The sequence below is a fragment of the Lissotriton vulgaris genome, chromosome 2_1 (assembly GCF_964263255.1).
Source record: "Lissotriton vulgaris chromosome 2_1, aLisVul1.2, whole genome shotgun sequence".
In the NCBI taxonomy this organism is placed as follows: Eukaryota; Metazoa; Chordata; class Amphibia; order Caudata; family Salamandridae; genus Lissotriton; species Lissotriton vulgaris.
In genome coordinates, this window is record NC_141687.1 from 916,230,839 (window position 1) to 916,250,953 (window position 20,115).

At 45.1% G+C, this 20,115-nt stretch overlaps 1 protein-coding gene across 1 annotated transcript in view; it reads left to right on the plus strand.

Annotated features, from left to right (window-relative positions):
• Positions 1-20,115, plus strand: part of EPHA10 (EPH receptor A10) — a 1,551,477-nt gene that overhangs the window by 1,117,190 nt on the left and 414,172 nt on the right. The window lies entirely within an intron of this gene.

Below are 20,115 nucleotides of genomic sequence, written 5' to 3' on the forward strand. Positions count from 1 at the left end.
GGCACTCAGTACCCCCACACAAGCTAAAGTGAGATATGATACAACACACATGGACAGCAAGAGGCGCGTCACACTGAGAAGCACAAACAGACCCACTTCTCAGTACACTATTATGTCCTCCACAATGCTGTCCCCGACCACAGATGTCGCCGCATGCACACAAAGACTAGAGGCAGGTTGTATGCAGCCTCACTAGACTATCTGCGACAACCATACGACACACATTTAATCTCCCGAAATTTATGAGCAAACTATTGTTGGGTGAAATAATTACAATAACGGTGTGAAGAGATTATAAATGATGTGTAATTTCTTATTTAAAGTCTTCAACTGCTTTTTGTCATTATATGTACTGATTACAACTGCCATTGATTAAGAAATGCTAATAAAAAAAATATTCAATCAAAAAATCACACACTAGTATAATCTTTCATCACTCACTGTAAAATAGAAAGTGCCATATTTGAAACCATTGACACACCAATAGAAATTTCTAAACACCCACTCAGTTATTCATAGAACTATACACACATCTAAACTCTTACCTATGCATTCAGTGTTATATGCAGTGAATAATCAACAGAACACTATCAAATATACTTACACGCCTATTTCAACATTACACACCAGCACACATTGTATTCACTTATAAAGACATCCTTCTGACTTATGCAAACAATTGATTATACTTACATTTACTCAACCAAAACACTTATACAAACACCACTTCATCTATTTATATAGATAGTAACTCACACTTAGTGTGTTATAAAATCACTATTACAAGTATACAGTTATCCATATAGTGACTCATACAATCACTAAGTCTTAGACACACTTAATTAGATATAACTGTCACATACACTGCCTTTTTTAAAAAGATTAATGGAGATGTACCATTGAGAGAAATATTTAATCACCACCACACCCATAAACATATACACTCACTGAAACAACTGTTATAACATGTAGTCTTAACCTCATATACCTACTGAATGAACTATTCACACATTTTTTGGCAATCACACACCCCCCACCAAACCACATAGACATTCATTTACCCATACAAATACTCAGTTAATCAATAACAAATATAGTCTTTAACATAGCAATTAAGACAAAGCAATAAAGACTTTCACACAGTTTAGTAACTACACATTATGTATAGTGAGGCTCTACAAATTAGTCAAGGAAACAATCAATGACACTGTTACTAAATCCATACAATGTAAAACTATAATACTGATGGCCTGGCGTACATTGAAACCATCAGTATTAAAGTTTCACATTGTGACTTATACTTAGGTCATGTTAATTACATTGTATCATGGGAGTTGTAGTATTTAGCTGAAGCACATCCAATTTCGTAGTTCACCTTGATGAGGGAAAGTTAAAACAGTTGGTGACTGGGATGAGTTTAAAAACGCAAGGGATTGTGGGAAGAATAATCTGTTTGAGAAAGAAGAGGAGAATGGGCGGTTTTTAAACGTTGTTTGGCAGGTACGTGTATATTTATGAGCAGGAACAAAGTGTTACATAAATATCGTACAAAGTAAAATGTCAGTTATCATGTCGAGCACGGGGAGAGCTGAGGGATAAATGAAAGTGGAACACGTAGTTTTACCGCTATGACCTACTGCTTGCTGTTTAACTAGGAGAGGGAGTGGGAGCTATTATTTGAGCTATAAGCATCCATTGAGAACGGGCAGAGCGAGATAGCATATTCATGGAGTGTGCAGTTTAAGTAAAGATAAAAACGCTTCACAAAGAAATGTCATTATGTGTTGAAGTTAATATTAAATTGCGTGATACAATTTAAAGATGCAGTATGATGTACATTGATGGGATGTTATTTTTTTCATTGTTCATTCACAGTGACCCCCGAAGAAGGGCAATGAATGCCCGAAATGCATTGGGTTCTAGTTAATAAAACACTGCTTTTTACGAAACTTTTGCGTCAATCACGTTCTTTCAAGAGGCCCGGAGTGGCACAGGCAGAACATTAGAAACCTGGAAAAAGGCATATGAAGTCATGTGGGGACGATAATTCAAGTGAGGCAAAACAAAAAGATGAGAACAAGGATGAATAAAACAAATTAAAGTGGTTTAAAAAGGAATCAAGCAGAGCCAAGGTGGCATAATTCGCTGTGAGTTTGGTCTGGGGCGGAGAATACGTCCCATTTCTTAATGTTGTTAATCATTCAGTGTCTTTTTGGCAGGACACTGTGACTAAGCTGCACGCATAAGGAGTACGTTGAGACAAACTGAACTTGAGACAGTGCGAATAGGTGTGCATTCAACACCCCCCTGCATTGTTTATTGAGTGGGGCATGGGCAGCAATTGTTTGCCAAGACTGACACATCTCAAGTTGGACTATTCTAAAACTTCTGTACTTGACTGTAGTCATTTTAATGTGATGATTACCTCTATTTGAAAGACAGTTATACTTGAAATGGAATTATTCCAGTATATGCATGCAAGGCATAGATATTATTTATTTATTACAAGATTTATAATGCGCCTGGCTGCCTCAGCAACGAGGCGTCCCAGCGCAACCAGAAGCCTAATTAGAGCAGGAGAACATAGCAAGCAAGGGATATCATAGAGTGGGGAATAGCCAGGTCTTCAGGGACTTGCGAAATGGCAAAAGATTGGGGATGGCACGAATGCATAAAGCAAGAGAGTTCCACAGTTCGGCCGCCAAGAGGCCAAACGACCGACCCCCAGCCCTTGCTTTCCTAACTTGAGAGACACAGACCAGGCCTTTTTTAGTTGATTGTAAGGCTCTGCTAGGCAGGTAAGGCTTCAATTGGCCCAATAACCCCACTGGGGCTTGAAACCTCAAGATTTTATGCGCAATACAGAGCACCTTGAACTGGATGCCAGCTTCAATTGGCAGCCAATGCAGCTTCACAAGAACTTGGGCCACAGAGAGCCACCAACATGCGTGCGGCTGCGTTGTGGACCCTCTGCAAGCGTTTGATGCTAGCTTTGTTAGCACCAAGATATAAGGCATTGCCATAATCTAGCCTCGCCAGGATGGAAGCCTGCAACATGATCTGACGTACTCCGGGCGGGAAGAAACCAAGCAAGGGTCTCAAACCTCTCAGAAGCCCAAACCAGACAGCAGCTACAGCTTTTGTCTGCTATTCGAATGTTAGACCGGTATCGAACCATACGCCCAAGTTCTTCACCGTCTCCTTCGGTACCGGTGCAGGCTTTAAATGGTCGGGCCACCATTTCTCTGACCAGAGTCCCTGGTCCTTCCCATACAACAAGATCTCGGACTTGCTGGCATTTAATTGTAAATAATTAACCTTCATCCAGGCAGTGATAGTTGTTAGATCCTCCTTCAAATTTTCCAGATTGGTCCTACATTTTTTGGAGAAGGCAATCACCAACTGAGTGACGTCGGCGTATGACACCAAGGCCAGCCCTCTGTCTCTGGCCACTTGTGCCAAAGGTCCCACATACAAATTGAATAAAAGGGGGCTCAAGATGGAGCTTTGAGGAAACCTTCTACCCAAAGCATGTACATGCGAGTAGAACGGCGACACGGACACTTGGAACCACCGTTCAGCCAAAAAGCACCAACCCATTCCAAGGCAGCATCCCTAATACCAATCGTCCAAAGATGATGGCGGTGGCGGAACCCATGTTGAGATGGATATTTGGGGCCTGATTACGAGTTTGGCAGTTCGGAGTCGGGTCCGTCCCTCTGCCGCATCGCCAAACCTGTGGTCTGGCTACCCACCAAATTACAAGTATTTCTTGTGTCTGGCTGTTTTTTTTTTATGCTCCCATGGCTGTGCCTCTAAAAATGGACACCACATTGGGAATGCCAACAACAGTTCTTGCACTCCATGCACTCTAAAGTCCATGCTGTGTAGGAACTGGTGTGCATGCACACAAGGTGGCACTGTGTGCATCCACATTGCGTGAGGCACAAGGGGCCCATGAAGGGCCCCATTTGTTTTCTCTCCACCACGGTTTTCATGGTGGAGCATTGATCGGGCAAGTGAACCATTATACTTTGCAAATTTACCTACACTGCCAGTTCCATCACCTCATTAGAGGTGGGAGAAAGAGAGGGTTTCCATTGGTGGAGCACTGCTTGTTTAGTTATTGGAAGTTCCTGACCTGGCAGTCTGCTGTTCACAGACCTACCATGTCGTAGTGACAGTCACGCTTGCCTCTTGATTCATCGGTGGATGAAGGAGTGCACTACTAGTCTTCTCCATGTAATGGTGCAGCTGTGATTATTGTAGCAGGTGCACTAGCACGGGAGCCCTGGGTGGGGGGGGGGGCGCAGATGGCCAGTTATGGTTCTTTGTTTGCCACTCACCAAGGGAGAAGGAGACCAATTAAATGTTCTTGAATTCGTGTCCATGCCACCCCTACTGCCACACTGCTCCATCCAGAGGCACAAATGAACTGAACTTCTGTCACAGTTGTTGGAGCAAACACACCTGCCTTCACATCCCAGGACACACCCCTGGTCACTTTCATAAGCACTCTATTAGTGCAACAATATCAAAGTGCGGTATGGTGGTCCTTTGGTGAAAGATGGTGTATGCATAATAGTATGTTTTAGTATATGTATTTTACTAAACTTTGTAGGATCCTGCTTTCAAGAATGTGGATATGTCGAGTTTTCTTGACCAATGGAGAACACAACTTTCATTGGTGGGTACTTAACATTTTCATGTTCTTAACATTGTTATAAATGCATGCAGAAATTACTGAAGGATTATGTTCCATTGTGTATATACACTCAGTGCCACGACGTTTCAAAGTTAACACGGAATTCAAAGAGCTTCCCACGGTGTGTTTGTTGAAAAAGACGTCACTTCCTTGTAATTCCAACTGCCTCTTAATCGCGGGCTGCAGGAAACCAACCTTCCAAGAAGTCATACCGTATCTCTGTTTAATAAAAACGTAATCAATATGGAAGGAAATCCACAGAAAGCAATACCTTTTGTTGTAATAAGATTTCTTGATGGACAGCGGTGAATGCAGTCGCCTGGTCAAGCCAGATAAGCCTTAATGCCTTCCCGCAGACTCAATGCAGTGAGTTTTCATTTGTCACTTTCAAACTCTGCCCACCCCTGAAGGTTGTTGAGACTGAAGCTGCAGAAATGGGAAGCGTTGTGCAGTCCTTAATATTGCAGGCAGGATGTATTTTCATTATTATTCTTTTTTTTATTGAATACTGAAGATAGGCCAACAATGTATTTCATAGAGGTGGGGATGTGATTGCTGAAAGTGAGTGCAAATTGTGTGCAATTCTGAGTTAGAAGGATGATCGCCCACTTTAGAACCCATGCACAGAAAGTAGGAAGTGAAGCAGTGTTGATCAAATAATCTAGGAGCTACCAAATATACCGCCTTCTACAAAATCAACAGGGAATTAGGCTTCATACTCTAACTCTCCAATATATTTACACGAGGCATCCAGCTAAAAATACACTGCAATTAACTAAACTACCTTACCACCCACAGGGGGAGCGTCCATGCTGCCCCCTGCCTGTACTTGTACTTGAGTTGCTTGAACTCTATGGGCTTTGTTTTTTATCTTTACCTCAGCTGGGTAGATATGATTTTGCACTTTTTGGCGATTGACGTTTGGCCAATGTAATCCAAGGTTTTAACAAAATACTTACACCTGTCAACTGGGCTACATCTTTATGCATTTTTTACTTTTGATTATTTTTTCCTGAGGTTAAATGTTTTTAAGCCTGACAGCAACTTGCCTTGTAGTAAACTGTAAATCTTAAAATGGGGAAGGACAGTAAATCAGTCCAACCATCGGCACTTATGCTTCCTACATGTGCTTTGCATCACTTTCTAGCTCCTTTCGGTTGATAATCCTTAAAACTCACTTTGCAACAGCCTTATATTATTCCATTTGAATTTATTTTATTAAATTAACATTGACTTTCACTAACGTGCCTAATAAAGGATTACAACGTACAGTTCAGAAAATATTTCAACATTATTAGTTAAGAAAAGAACCAATATTTATTGATGGACACATTAACAGAAGGTGTACATGTAGAAGAAATTAGAAAAATGTAGAAAAGAGGAAGAGAAAATTGAAGAGGAAGGAGAAGTCTGGTGATTGGTAACCTGGAAAGAAAATTTGCAAAAGCTGGACTGAGGACTAAGTATAGGAAAATGGTACGTGCTTTCCTGTGCGGGGCAAACAGTAGGGGTCAGAGCCTCTGCTGGTGCAAGTGGCACACTTTTGGAATAAATACAATAAAAAGAAACCCAGGGTGCTCCTGTATGTCTCCAAGGTGCCACTGTGGTCGCCCCCTATGTTTCGTGCAGTCGGACTGGAGTCATGGAAGGCAGTGTGGGCTGCGGCAAATGTGAAGCAGGGTGACCACCTTAGGAACATTCCATCCAGGTGATCAATTCCTGACAGGGGTATCACTATTTAATGTGGAACAAGAAATGTGGGGTTGCAAGGATGAGCAACCAACTCACTCAATTCTTCACTGCTTATTAATGATAGGAGGGGTAAGAAGTTAGTGCACAAAATACATGGCCAATAAATCAACAATAGCACCTAGTTTGGCACCTTTAAATGAAAAGTAAGAAACAGATTTGGGTACTCCTCTGACAGAGGTGGAATGGGTTAAAGCCATGGGACATTTCACCAAGGTTTCTCCAAATATAAGAATAAGGCTCCTGCTGCTCAGCCATATTCACCAAACGTAACCTACCTTTAAATGCCTACACACTATAACCCCAACAGGATATGACTCTTGCACCATATGTGAATGGGAGACCACAGATTTCTTTTACAAGGTGTTGGCCTGTCCAGACTGTGGGAATTGTGGGTGAATGTGACAAACACTATAACCACACTGAGAGACAGAACCATTTTTTTAAGCCAGAGACCTGCCTACTAGGTCTCATGTTACAACCCAAGAGGGAGAAGTTGCATTAAAATTCGCTAATCTAGCCTGATTGCTGCAAATAAATTGATTGATAGCCATCACTGCAGGCCCCTAAAAGGCCTGCCTGGAACACGGATTTACACAGATGAACGATTTGCTGAAAACAAGGCAATTGCAATCCTTAGAAAAAAGACTGGCAAGGTCACTGCTAATAGGATGTGGGGCACAATCCTACTGTAACTGGCGCCAAAAACTGATGACCATCCACCTTTAGAATGCACCCTAAACATTTGGAGTGAAGTAGAGATCTATTTACAATCCTAAGTCAAATGATTAGTAATTATCACATCATAAATCAACATTTCTGCAGGGATTGGTGTAGATGGTTGTAGGTGAAACCGATAATAATGCTGCAAGAATAGATGAAGGACCCTGAATCGCATTAGTTGAACTTGGCATTAACCACGACTTGTAAATTCAGGTATATCACCAATTATGGCCATGGTTGTGGCCCATCAGGGGCCGACCATAAGGACCACCGGGCAAGGAAATGCACTGAAAAGAATGGCCCCATGCATGGTTGGTCAGTGGATTAGTTCAGTGTGGTAATTGTTTAATGTGTCCATGTTTCCTCTGTATTGCTTCACTGTATGTTTCTTCGTGGGTTCTGCATAGATTGCTGCTCTCTCATGTTTGGGTAAAGACAATGTCTTACATCAAAATATGTCTGAGTGCATTACTTGCAATAATCTGGGTAATTACTATTTCTAAAAATCATAAAAAAATGGATTGAGCACATGAATTCGAGGCGTAATCACACACAACATATGGGCTGAACATGGGTGATGCCCAAGCATATAATAAAAATAGGGACACATTTTTAGAATAAGAAGAAAATCTAGAATTGAAGTTGGCACTGGCAAGAAAGTGATGGAAAGGAAGCACAAGCAAATGTGCCTTCAGAGGTCATTCTCCTCTTACATGGCTTTGCTAAAAGCAACAATGCCTCTGTGGGTGTTCAAGTCCCAACTTTAACACCCACAACTTAAAAAACCCATAACATAAAAATACAACTATGCAGACACCCGTTAAATCAACATTCTTTCTGGTAGTCCCCACCACCGTTATCTTCCTCACCCAGTTGCCAGGGAGACTACAACCAGCCATTCAATTTGACAAATTAATATAGTAATAAAGTAGAATGGAATTTGTGAATGATAACAATATTATTGTATAAGTGTTTAGCGATAACATTATCTCTTTACTGTTACTGAGCAAATAGCATAGAAAACCTGCCTATTTTGACTGTTTCTGACATGAATGGACACAACAGCAACAGAGTTTGCTTAATATTTCTATCCTCAAACCCTCTTGAAATGGATCTCTGATGACTTCCTAGCTCATTCCAATAAAAGTACTTATGCTCTTAGGATGCTGTTCGTATCCCCAGCAGCTTTTGAACATAGACCATAATATGTTATTGGATGTACCCCATTATGCTCCCCGGGTGTCGAGTAGTATTCTCAAAGTTATTTCATGATCTCCATCTCAGGGATTGCATCTCTGATCATCTCAACTAGAATATCTATGCTTCATATGGCTTCATTGCACCCCTTTATATTATTCTCCCTGCAACCTGCTGTGTCCAGTTTTTTTCCACACTGTATCTGTTCACTTATGACACGCAATAACATATGCAACTAAGGAAACAAAAATGCTGTTCAGTTGTATACCTCATTGCAACAACGTCGGAATATTTTTGTCAGAAAACGTTGGGTTTTTAGAACACAACAGGTTACAGTTCTTTCTATAGCCTCATTCAAGGGACAAATAAGTAGCTTGAGAACAACATAAAGGCCCCAATTTTTGTGGTTTCTAAAAAGAAGCCATTTCTCTCTAATAAGGTAATTCTACAAAGTTCCCTATACTTCACTTTTTGTGTTGCATTTCCTCTTTCATGCTGCCCTGAAACATCTATACAAACCTGTCCAAGTGCTAAACTCTGCCATCTTTTATTTGCATTTATAAAGAATGTAGATAAAAATCTTCCAGTGAATGCAAGTATAAAAGCATACAAATCTGACAGAAAGCACACAATACAAACTATAATTTGGCGAAAATCGCTACTTTTAGAAACAGACCTGCAAAGATCAGGAGCGAATTGACTGCGTTATCTTTCCCAAGCGAGGAAAATGACTGGAGGTGCTACAGTAGCTCAAAGTAGAAAATATCCTATTTTCGAGGAAACCACTAGATAGCTTGCCAGTGAAGAAACAGCAGGTGGAATCCAAGGCTTTCTTGCCAGTGGCTAAGGCTTTCTTGAGGAATTCTCCTAAACACAACCAAGAACAATGGAAGATGATGTCAACCAAACTGAGCGTTGCAGTCAGCACAGTAGTCAGTGCCGGATTAAACCTTGTGGGGGCCCCTAGGCAGTCGAAAGTTCACCCCGCCCTCCTTGCAAATGATCTCCTAATACGTTTTTACTTTTTCCAACCAACACTTTTAATAAACCTATTTTATTACACAAAACTAAACATTAAGACGTATACATGCAATTAAACCATTTTTTTCAAAGTTTGTATAAACCAACAAAACTTTAAATATTCACTTTTTCTCAGTTTGTTTGTAGTGAAATCTTTCAGGTTTCTTGTAAGTCAACCTTTTTCAAGATGTCATATTCAGTGGAGTCTTTAAAGTAAAGTTTTCGTTTTTCTGAGTTGATTCTTTTTTTTCTATCTTTTAGAAAAAATTTAAGAAAGATTGATTTGAATTCAATATTGTTTTGATTCGTTGTCTCAGGCACCTAAAACGAGTCGGGCCCATAGGCCAGTGTCTACTTTCCTAATTTGGTAATTGAAACTGACAGTAGTACCTCCTGTCAGTGCTTGAAATGTTATAACTGGTGGCCACCTCTTGACATGGCCCATGAGGGAAGCGTGACTAGTCTTCGCACCTTGTAGACCCAGCTCTCACAGAGTTGAGAATTATTCCAGACTTCAGAGGGGCCGAGGAGTCGATGGCAGTTAGTGAAATTGCAAATAATTCTCTCACAAACTTCTAGGTCATAAAGTTCTCGGTATGTGGATTTTCAGATACAAATTAGCACATCTGCTCCCCTTTTAAGCGGTTGTAGAAATAACAGATCACGAGCTTGTATTCAGATTCAAAGTCACGAACAAAACAGTTTAAAAGTTTATTTGTGGGGAAAGAAAACATACCGATTTTCCGTGTCAACTAGAACAACAGAGGATTGCTAGTTTACTGGAGGAAAACGAAATGACGGTGTAAATGTAGGGAACGTGGAATCTACTGATCATTTGTAGGTGATAACAGTGATCTACCCTTGATTGCGAAATAAATACTTATCACACGCCTAGTCACCCACTCAGGCACTTACTCACACGGTTTAGCTCATTTGTTTCTATGGCCAAAAACAACCTATCTTTATTAATCACTGTATTTGAAGGACAAGGCTTTCAAGTTTCACTGATTGGAAATCCGTACAAACACATGACTATTACATCGGATATTGTTCGTAAATGCAGTAAAGATTAAGCAATTGACAACATATCATCATCACGTGTAGTGGCGCAGTCTAGTGGTTGCACGTCACGTCGGCGACGTGACGTGCCAGCGGCCATGTTAGGGCTGCGCGCGCATCGCGCGGCATTGGCGCAAAGAGCCGAGAACGGACAACAGCGGCTCGGCGCTCTTTAGGGAAAGTTGGAAATAAATAAGCGTTTAATCACACAGTGCCTGCAGCGTCTTCCTTGGGGGGAAACTCAACATTAGAATGGCGACGAGGGTGGGATGGTAGACCCCCCCACCTCCCCCTTATAGGACAGAAAGGACGGAGGAAAACAGCAAATACACCGGTGGGCAAGGAAAAAAAAACACCAGCAACAAGCAGCACCACGGAGCTAGGAGGCTAGAGGAACGGAGGGCCAGGAAAGCCCAACAGCTAACACACAGGTACCAAACCCTAAAGAGCGTGGCAGAGCCCAGGAGCGCCCAGAAGGAGGGGACAGCTAAACCACAGTGGGTGGACAGACCCCAGAGACTGAAAGTAAAGCGCACCAGATCACGCTGCGGCCCACAAGACAGGGGGAACAGCGCTGGATACCTCACAAAAGAGCGAGGGGGCTGATGCAAGTAGTCCCCAGGCCCACGTGAGCAAGGAAGAACAAGACAATACGCCGGGGGGTCCTAGAAGCCAAGGGAGCGTACAACCCACGGTCAAGAGTGAGAAGATGAGCGCACAAGCTGGATATGCAATGGCGCCGGTGCAGTTTCTACCCAGACCGGGAGAACCACTTATGAAGTGGGAGGACTGGAGAGAATACATTGATCATTTCATAGGTGTCTTGGAAGACGAAAATAAACAGCAGTTCAAACCCACGAGAAAAAAACGCATCTTGTTGCTAAACCTAGGCCCGGAAGGCCTGAGAATCTACAAAAGCCTGGTACCAAAACAAAGAGCGAGCACGGACGATGATGTGTACGCCCACGCAATTGATGACCTGAATGAACACTTCAGACCGGCGGTGTGTGTATCGGTGGATAGATTCAATTTCCAGCAGAGAAAGCAACGCCCAGGAGAGACGGTGGAAGAATATGTGGCGGCACTGAAGCGGCAGGCGTCCACGTGCAGATACGACAACTGGGAAGAGGAGTTCATTGAAGGTCAGGTGGTGATGCACACCACGTGCACAGCAGTGCAGGACAAACTATGGGCCAGTGGGGACACTACTCTAAAGGAGGTGATGGTCATCGTCAAAAGAGCTGAATTGGCACGCAGGTGCGCGGATGCAACGAAGAAGGAAACAGTGCCTAGCACCATGGTGAACAGAGTGGACGATGAGGAGCCCCGCAGAGACTACCAGAACAAGAGGTCGTCAGAGAAGGGACCCAGCAAATGGCAGGGCAACGCAGGTCCCCCGGGAAAACAGGCGGGAAACAACAGGAAGCCATGCTACAGGTGTGGGAGCTGGTCACACGAGGCGCACAACAGGAAGTGCCCAGCATTCCGCGCCAAATGCATGTATTGCGGAATAGTCGGCCACTACGAGAAGGTATGTCGGAAGAAGGCCTCCAAAGGCACGGTGAGATACGTCGGTCAAGGAAGCGACGAACAAGAAGACGGGACTGAGGAGGACGTCGTCACGGTACTCTGCATCTATGATCGGGTGTTGAGCATGGATGGCCAAGTTCTGGGTGTCGATGGCAGAAGGACAATGAAACCTGTCCTGGAGATGTCAATAGGAGGAATCACAATTAGCGTAGTGGCCGACACGGGCTCACCCTACACCAGTGGTTCCCAAACTTTTTTGACCTGTGGCTCCCTTGGACTAATTGGCAGCTGGCCGTGGCTCCCCACCATTTTTTTTTTACCAGTGAAAGGTTGGGAGGGGGGGGGGGGAAGTGAGCCCGACCTCGGGAATACTTCCTGTTGTCTTCCGAAGTCAAGTAAGAGTAAAGTGAGTTGGGGTGTTTTAGAATCTTAAAGATGTCAGCAAGGTTGTTATTGTTTTCACTGTAGTAAGAGAAATGAAAGAATCACATTTCAGCAATATAAGAAGTGATTTAGAATAGCATGCATCTCTTTAATTAAGGCATGGTCTTCAAAGGTACGTCCACGGACTTAGAAAGGGACGGCTCTTCTGGGAAGGAGTACAATGGAAAGATTAAAAGAGGCTACACGAGAGGTAATAGTGGGGAGTGGGGATACCTAGAGAGGGCCGGGATCATGCTGTGCCTATAATTTTCTTAATTAACAAAGCCCTAAAAAGAACAACTGGCAAACCTAAACGAAAAACATTTAGCTATATTTGTCAGGCTCCACTGACACTGCCCTTACACAACAGAAAGTTTCACACCAACACAATAAGCTGGTCCATGTTTACATTTTATTACTTGCACTTTTGAGGTTTAAAATACTATTTTTAAAGTTATACTGATGGACAGGGAAACTTGTATTCGTTTTATAATCAGTGAAGGAAGTTTATATGTTTGCTATGCATATATGTTATTATACATAAGTATAAATAAACAGGTTAAAAAAAAAACAAAGGCATGATCTTCTATCCACAGAGCTGCAGAAAATTTCCCTTAACCTGCCAAAGGAGTTTACTTCATATTTTACTCCCCAAAAGAAGGGGGATTGATTAATGTTTAGTTATCATACCAGCTCGAAACAGAACACTGCTCATTATACCCCATCTGATTTCATGATATCACCTCAAGCGTCTGCCCAAACTTAGCAAGTTGGAATGCGAGGTTCAAATCAGCACACTCTGCCCAATATGTGACAGGTCTACAGCATCTTAACGTGCATTGTGCAAATGCGTTTTTCAGAAACCTACCATTAATGTGCACATTAGATTTCTTACCGTTAACAGTGTCTGAAGGCAGGTTAGCAGGTCAAAAGCAGGGCCGGCATAGGTAGCACTTTACCGCCCCCAATGGCCCTGAAAACAGAGGAAGTGTGCAGTATTTTTTTGCCCCTCTTCCTCCCTGTGTCCCTTCCACTGTAAAATCTGAGGGGATAAATCCCCCACACTTCCTACGCTCATGCCTGTGTGACCCCCGCCCCCCCCCTCCCCGTCCAGCGAGAAACATAACACCTCCGCCTGAGTAGAAAAAGAGAGATAAGAACAGAGGCCCTATTACCTCTTGAAAAGCTGCTCAGGCGATTAGGAAGACCTGATAGGGGCTGGGGAAGGGCAGGATGCAGGCAACAATCAACAAACCTCTCTCCCTTTGTCCTGGAAGCGCAGGCTGACGTGGCAGCGAGAACGAGGTGTGAAATCATTCCTGGAGCTTTTCAGCACTACAAAAGGGAAGGCCACAGGTCAAGGGCAGGGCCATTGGCCCATCAAAGCTTTACTGCAATGAGCTTCAGTTTCCCACATCGTGTCCGCGGCGGCCCTGGCTTCTCATGACGGCGCACCGGGGCGCCGCGGCGCACAGTTTGGGAACCACTGCCCTACACCATCGTCCAGAGAGCGGTATGGGGAGAGAGCTTTGCACCGCGTCTAGGCCCAGAGCTAGAGAAGCTGGACATCCTCCCAGTCACGTACAATGGGGACCGCATACCAATGGCAGGATTCAGACCTTTAAACTTCGAATTTAGAGCCCAGTCCGCTTACTGCAAGCTCTACGTGTCAGAGAAAGGTCCTTTGGTCCTAGGATGGTTAGACCAAGGCGACCTGGGCATCAAGCTGGATCCGGGAGGCAAAGAGCAAATACTACTAACGGAACCGGAAGCATGGCCAGACCTCGACAGATGGAGGAGCGAATACCCCCAGGTATTTGGTGGCACAGTAGGAAGATTGGAGAAATTCTCGCATAAAATCATTCTGAAAGAAGATGCCGTACCAGTAGCTCACAAAGCAAGAAATGTCCCTTTGGCAGTGAGAGAAGCAGTACAGGAAGAGCTTCAGGACTTGGAGAGAAAGGGGATCATTGAGCCCATCACGTGTGCTGAGTGGCTGGCACCTCTGGTGGTAGTTAAGAAACCCAGCGGGAAGGTCAGGCTGTGTGTCAACCTGCGCAAACTGAACAAGAACATTGTGGTAGAGAGGTTCCCCTTACCCAGAATAGAGGAGATGCTGGCCAGCACCAGGGGAATCAAGTGGTACTCCACTATAGACTGGACCTCAGCCTACCACCAGATTGCACTACACCCGGAGAGCCGCAGACTCAAAACGTTCATCACCCCGTTCGGGTGTTATCAGTTCCGCCGCATGCCATTTGGGCTGGCCTCGGCGGCAGCAGTATTCCAGAAGCTGATGCACCAATTGTTCAAAGACACGACCGGCGTCCAATACTTTTAGGACGACATCCTGGTGATGGGGCGAGATAGACCTGACCATGACGTAAAACTTGGCAATGTACTGAAGATCCTAGAGAGAAAGGGCCTCACAGCGGAATGGACCAAGTGCCGGATCGGAATGGAGTCGGTGACCTACTTAGGACACGAAATAGGAGTACGAGGAGTGGCTCCGAAAGCAGAGAATGTGAAAGCGATCTGTGAGGCACCTCCGCCCACCAACAAAGAAGAAGTCAGATCATTTATAGGAATGGCGGAGTATTATAGCAAGTTTGTGCAGCACTTCGCCTCCAAGACCCATCACATGAGGCAGCTGACGAGAGACAATACAGAATTTCGCTGGTCACAGGAAGCACAAGGGGAATTTGATGTCATCAAGAAAGAAGTAGCAGGAGCAATACCACTCCAAGGGTACGACCCCCAAGGGAGGACAGTACTGACCACAGATGCCAGCGATAAGGGGCTGGTTGCTGTCCTCAAGCAAGACCGAGGGCAAGGAAGGATGGAGACGCTCAGCTTCGCATCCCGCACGCTGAGTGAAACAGAAAAGAAGTACAGCATAATAGAAAAAGAAATGCTAGCAGTGGTGTGGGCTACGACCAGATTCAGGCAGTTCCTATGGGGCACACGGTTCCAATAGAGGACGGATCATAAGCCCCTACTGAAAGTGCTAACATCGAGTGGACATGCCAACGCTACACCCAGAGTCTCCAAAATTACGCTGAAACTGCTCGAAATCAGATACGACGTGGAGTATATCCCAGGGAGCAAGAACAGAGTGGCAGACTATCTAAGCAGAGCAGCAGCCATGGAACTGGGCGAGGAACACAAAGCGGGAACAGAAGAATGGGTAGCACTCACGGAAGACCAGGAAAACACTTTCAGCCATCAAGATTGGAAACAGGCGTACGAGGAAGACCAGATTCTAGAAGAAGTGGAATCATATATCACCCAGGGATGGCCTGACAAGAGACAGACCCGCGGGGACCTCAACCCATATTTTGAAGTCAGGGAAGAGTTGTCGATGGACGACCGAGGAGTATTTGTGTACAGAGGAGAGAAGGTCATCCCCCCCAACAGGCATCATCCCCAAACTATTGGACATGATCTACGAGGGACAACTGGGAATTGGCAAACTGAAATTGAGGGCCAAGCAAAACTACTGGTGGCCAGGAATGGATGTAAGGGCCGAGATACATGTCAGAAACTGTGCACGATGCCAAGGCGCAGATAAGACTCTCAAACCTCTGCGTCCAGCTCTGGGCAAATTTGACCCCCTGAGAAATCCGTGGGAGGAGTTGTCGGTGGATATTTTAGGCCCGATTTTAGACGTATATGGAGTCCAAAAGTATGTATGTGTCCTCGTGGACAGGTACTCGAAGTGGGCGGAATTGAAGGTAGACGAGGCAATGGACACTGAGACCATTATAAAATTTCTGGCCGACACGTTTGTGAGAGAGGGTATCCCAAAGTCCATCCTGAGCGACAATGGCCCCCAATTCAGATCAGAGAAATGGAACAATTTTATGCAAAGGAACGGCATCCTAGCGAAGCATACATCCATATACCACCCTGCTGGGAACGGTCTAGTAGAGCGTTTTAACAGAGTGGTGATGGGGTCGGTTCAAGCCGCTATCTCTGACAACAAGGACTTGGAAAAGGAGATATGGCACATGGTGTGGGCGTACAGGATCACCCCCAGAGGGACTGGTTATAGCCCCTTCCAGATATTGAGAGGCCGCAAACCATTCACCCAAGACAATCGGGTGTGGAAAGAGAAAACAATAACGAGTGAGTGGTCCCCAGCAGTGGTGCGAGCCAACCTGGAGAAAGCACAAGCCGTTTACACTAAACACTACGACAACCGGAGAAACGTGAAGGACACTGAACTGAAAAAAGGGGAATGGGTGCGAGTAAAGTTGGCCATGCTGCAAAGGAAAGGAGTGAGTAAATACAGCAAGCCCATGCAGGCGAAGGAAGTACTGGGCTGCCTTGCTGAGCGACGGAAACGTATGGTCGCAGGACTGCATGGCGAGATGCAACAAGATTCTAGGTTGGGACCAAGGCGGGCAGACTTAGGAGACGAGAAAAAAGGAACTGTCCAGCAGGAACATCCGGAGGCAGAACCGGGTGTGAGAGGAGGAGAACAGTAAAGGGAAAGGACTGGTGATGGCGACCAGGAGCAGGCGGCCGGAGAGGACCTGAGTAGAGGAGATGGAAGCGCGGCTGCGCTAGGAAGCGGAGGAAGAAACGAAGGAGTGGCCCCCACTACCCCGGTGAGACTGACCCGGAGGGGTAGAGTGGTGGTCAAGCCAGCAAGGTTCAGAGACTTTGACATGAACGGCGAACTGTAAGTTAAATTGTTTCTGTGTTAGAAAAAAGGGGAGATATGTAGTGGCGCAGTCTAGTGGTTGCACGTCACGTCGGCGACGTGACGTGCCAGCGGCCATGTTAGGGATGCGCGCGCATCGCGCGGCATTGGCGCGAAGAGCCGAGAACGGACAACAGCGGCTCGGCGCTCTTTAGGGAAAGTTGGAATTAAATAAGCGTTTAATCACACAGGGCCTGCAGCGTCTTCCTTGGGGGGAAACTCAACATTACATCACGTTAATGAAGTTGATTAGCCTCTAAGTCCATTCAAGTCAGTGCATGGCGTTCACGTTGCTGATACTGAAATGAAATCGCACACATTTATTACAATTTACAGATGTTGCATAGCTCAGCGAAAGGCAGTAAGTCAACGTGAAAAGTATATGCTAGTTAGAGGCTGCGAATCTAATTTGAAGTTATGCATGCTTGTGTTATTTTTCATTGGCCGTGAAGTTGGCATGAGCGGACATTGTATTGTGTTTTGGATTTGTATCCTCTCACTCAATATCTCGCAAACAGCGGGTGAATTTTTGGGTAGTCAGAGGGCAGCCATCCAGGGACATAGCAGTGCCGGCTGCATGGGATCCGAAGCAGTGGGGCGGAGGTTGATGGGACAACCATAATGTAAAAAAATATAGAGCTTACCTGCTGCATTGCTTCTCTCCTCAACCTGATTCTGGTCCGGTCCCAGGCTGAGCACACTGCGTGGGTTCCCAGAGGCCAATTCCTGATGTTGTTCTCATGCTGGGAATGCTGCACTTAGCATGAAGCTGCACTGGGATTGGTCTGAGTGCCGTCGTTCAGTGCTCAGACATATGCTGGGAGCCTGTGGCTTTTATTAAACCGGGTTGTACATCACAGCAGGCTGGAAAAATGGTAGTTGTGCATGAGAGGTTGGCCGGCCAAACAGTCATGCGCACTTAGTAGTGCCAATCATCCCTCCTCCCCACTGCTGCTAAGCACTCTCAGGCACCAGCAGAAAAGAATAAAAATAAAATGATAATAAAATTGGTTTATTATCATTTTAATTTTCAAGGGTTTACCTCTGTTTCCACCCAGAGGGACGATGCCTCCGCCAAAACAGAGGAGCCACCACTGGGGCGGAGTGTTGGGTTTCATCACAAAGCAGGGCCGGACTGGGAACCAAAACCGGCCCTGGCAAAGTGCTCGGCCGGCCTCCCCTTCCCCCCTCCCTGGGAGTGGGAGGGGGGAGTTGTGGGTGCCGCCGAGCTCTTTGCCCGGGCCGTTTTCTGCCAATTTTGTTACAGGGCCGATTTTGCAGCTATGCTGCAAAAACGACCCTGTAACACAAGCACTGGCGTTGCCAATAGGTTTCGCATTTGGAAAGTTGGAGCTATTGGTTTTGTAAATGACATTTGATATTTATATATCGTTATTGGCATTGTCAATAACAATATATAAATATAAAATGCCATTTACAAAACCAATAGCTCCAACTTTCCAAATGCAAAACCTATTGGCAACGCCAGTGCTTTTTTTTAGTTAAGTCATGTGAGAATATACTAAATACAATTTCATTTTTCCTTGACCCAAATATAAACATGTGCAAATTAAATACATTAAAAAGGGATATATTCAAGAACAACTGTTAAAACTATCTTAACACCGGGATTCCTAATTGTTAAACAAAGGCACAAAAACAAACTTTTTTGACAATCTAGGGGTCGGCAGTGCAGACGCCGTGAATGGCGATTTACCGCAGAATTTACACTTCCAAACCCTTTTTCACGATCGATTTCTTTTTGTTAAAATTACATTGTTTGTTCCAAGAATCCGTGTGTTTTCACGAAACCCGTTTTTGCTGACTGATTTTAAGAGAATGGGTTGCGTTGTTTGGAATTTACTCTTTTTTTATCATAAATTCGTTCGTGATTGTCACTTCCTCGAGTTGAGTATTTTCGGCTGGTGGGAGGACTGGGAGTGGAGTGGCGGGGTGGGGGGTGGGGCGGTGGGGGGTAGAGGGGAGTGTAGGTTGTGAGCCAAGACCGCCACTGTCTAAAATACGACGAGTTCGCTTACGGGCGGGTGCGGTTCATTCGCACACCATCTCACTGCAAGGGAAGGCGAGCAAGTAAACCTGCATTTTATTTAATTATTGGTTATCGGACACATCATTGATCTAGTCCCTTCGCACAAGGTGGCTGGTATCTTACCTTTTATAGGTTGGCAGATTATTTGTTTAGTAGCAAGCAGCCCGAAACATGCAGTTTAAGTTAAATGGCCTCGCAATGCTGGCAAATGGCCGGAGGGAAGCCGGATGGGGGCGGGAGAGCCTGGTGGGGGGGGGGGCGGGAATGCGAGCGAGGGGAGGAGAAGTGTGGCAGGTGGATTAGGGAGATGCGCGGAGGGAAGCCGGATGGGGGCGGGAATGCGAGCAAGGGGAGGAGAAGTGTGGCAGGCGGATTAGGGAGAAGCGCGTGCTTGTGTTGTCACGTAACCCGCTTTTGTGGTCACGTGACTCACATGCACTGTGAAGAAACCGCAGTGGTTTGACGAGTCGATGGAGCACTTGAATTCTCGCCTATTACATTCGCAAGCGAATGATAATAGGCGAAACCTAAAAAACGGCCCCAAGGGCCCAAAACCAGCCCCCTCACCCGTGCGGCGCACCGGGGGATCGCCCGGTGCCCGCTACAGCCAGTCCAGCCCTGTTACAAAGTGACCTGAACGATACTGACTCTGCTCTGGTCAGTAGTGATACCACTGCATTACCCTCTAATTACTTTTTTTTAGTCGATTTTAATTGAGATGGGCATCTCTGATCAATCACAACAAGCACACTGGGTAGATTCATTAATATTTTGTGGTGGGTTAACATCACAAAAGTGCTGTTAACCAGCATAAAATGCTTCTTTCCTAATTAAGGGCCTTATTTACAAGCCCATTGCACCACCAGTGCATCTCTTTTTTTAGACGCATCAGCAGCACAGTATGCCTGCTCGTATTTACGAGGCATTGTAAAGACAACCTGCATTACTCGT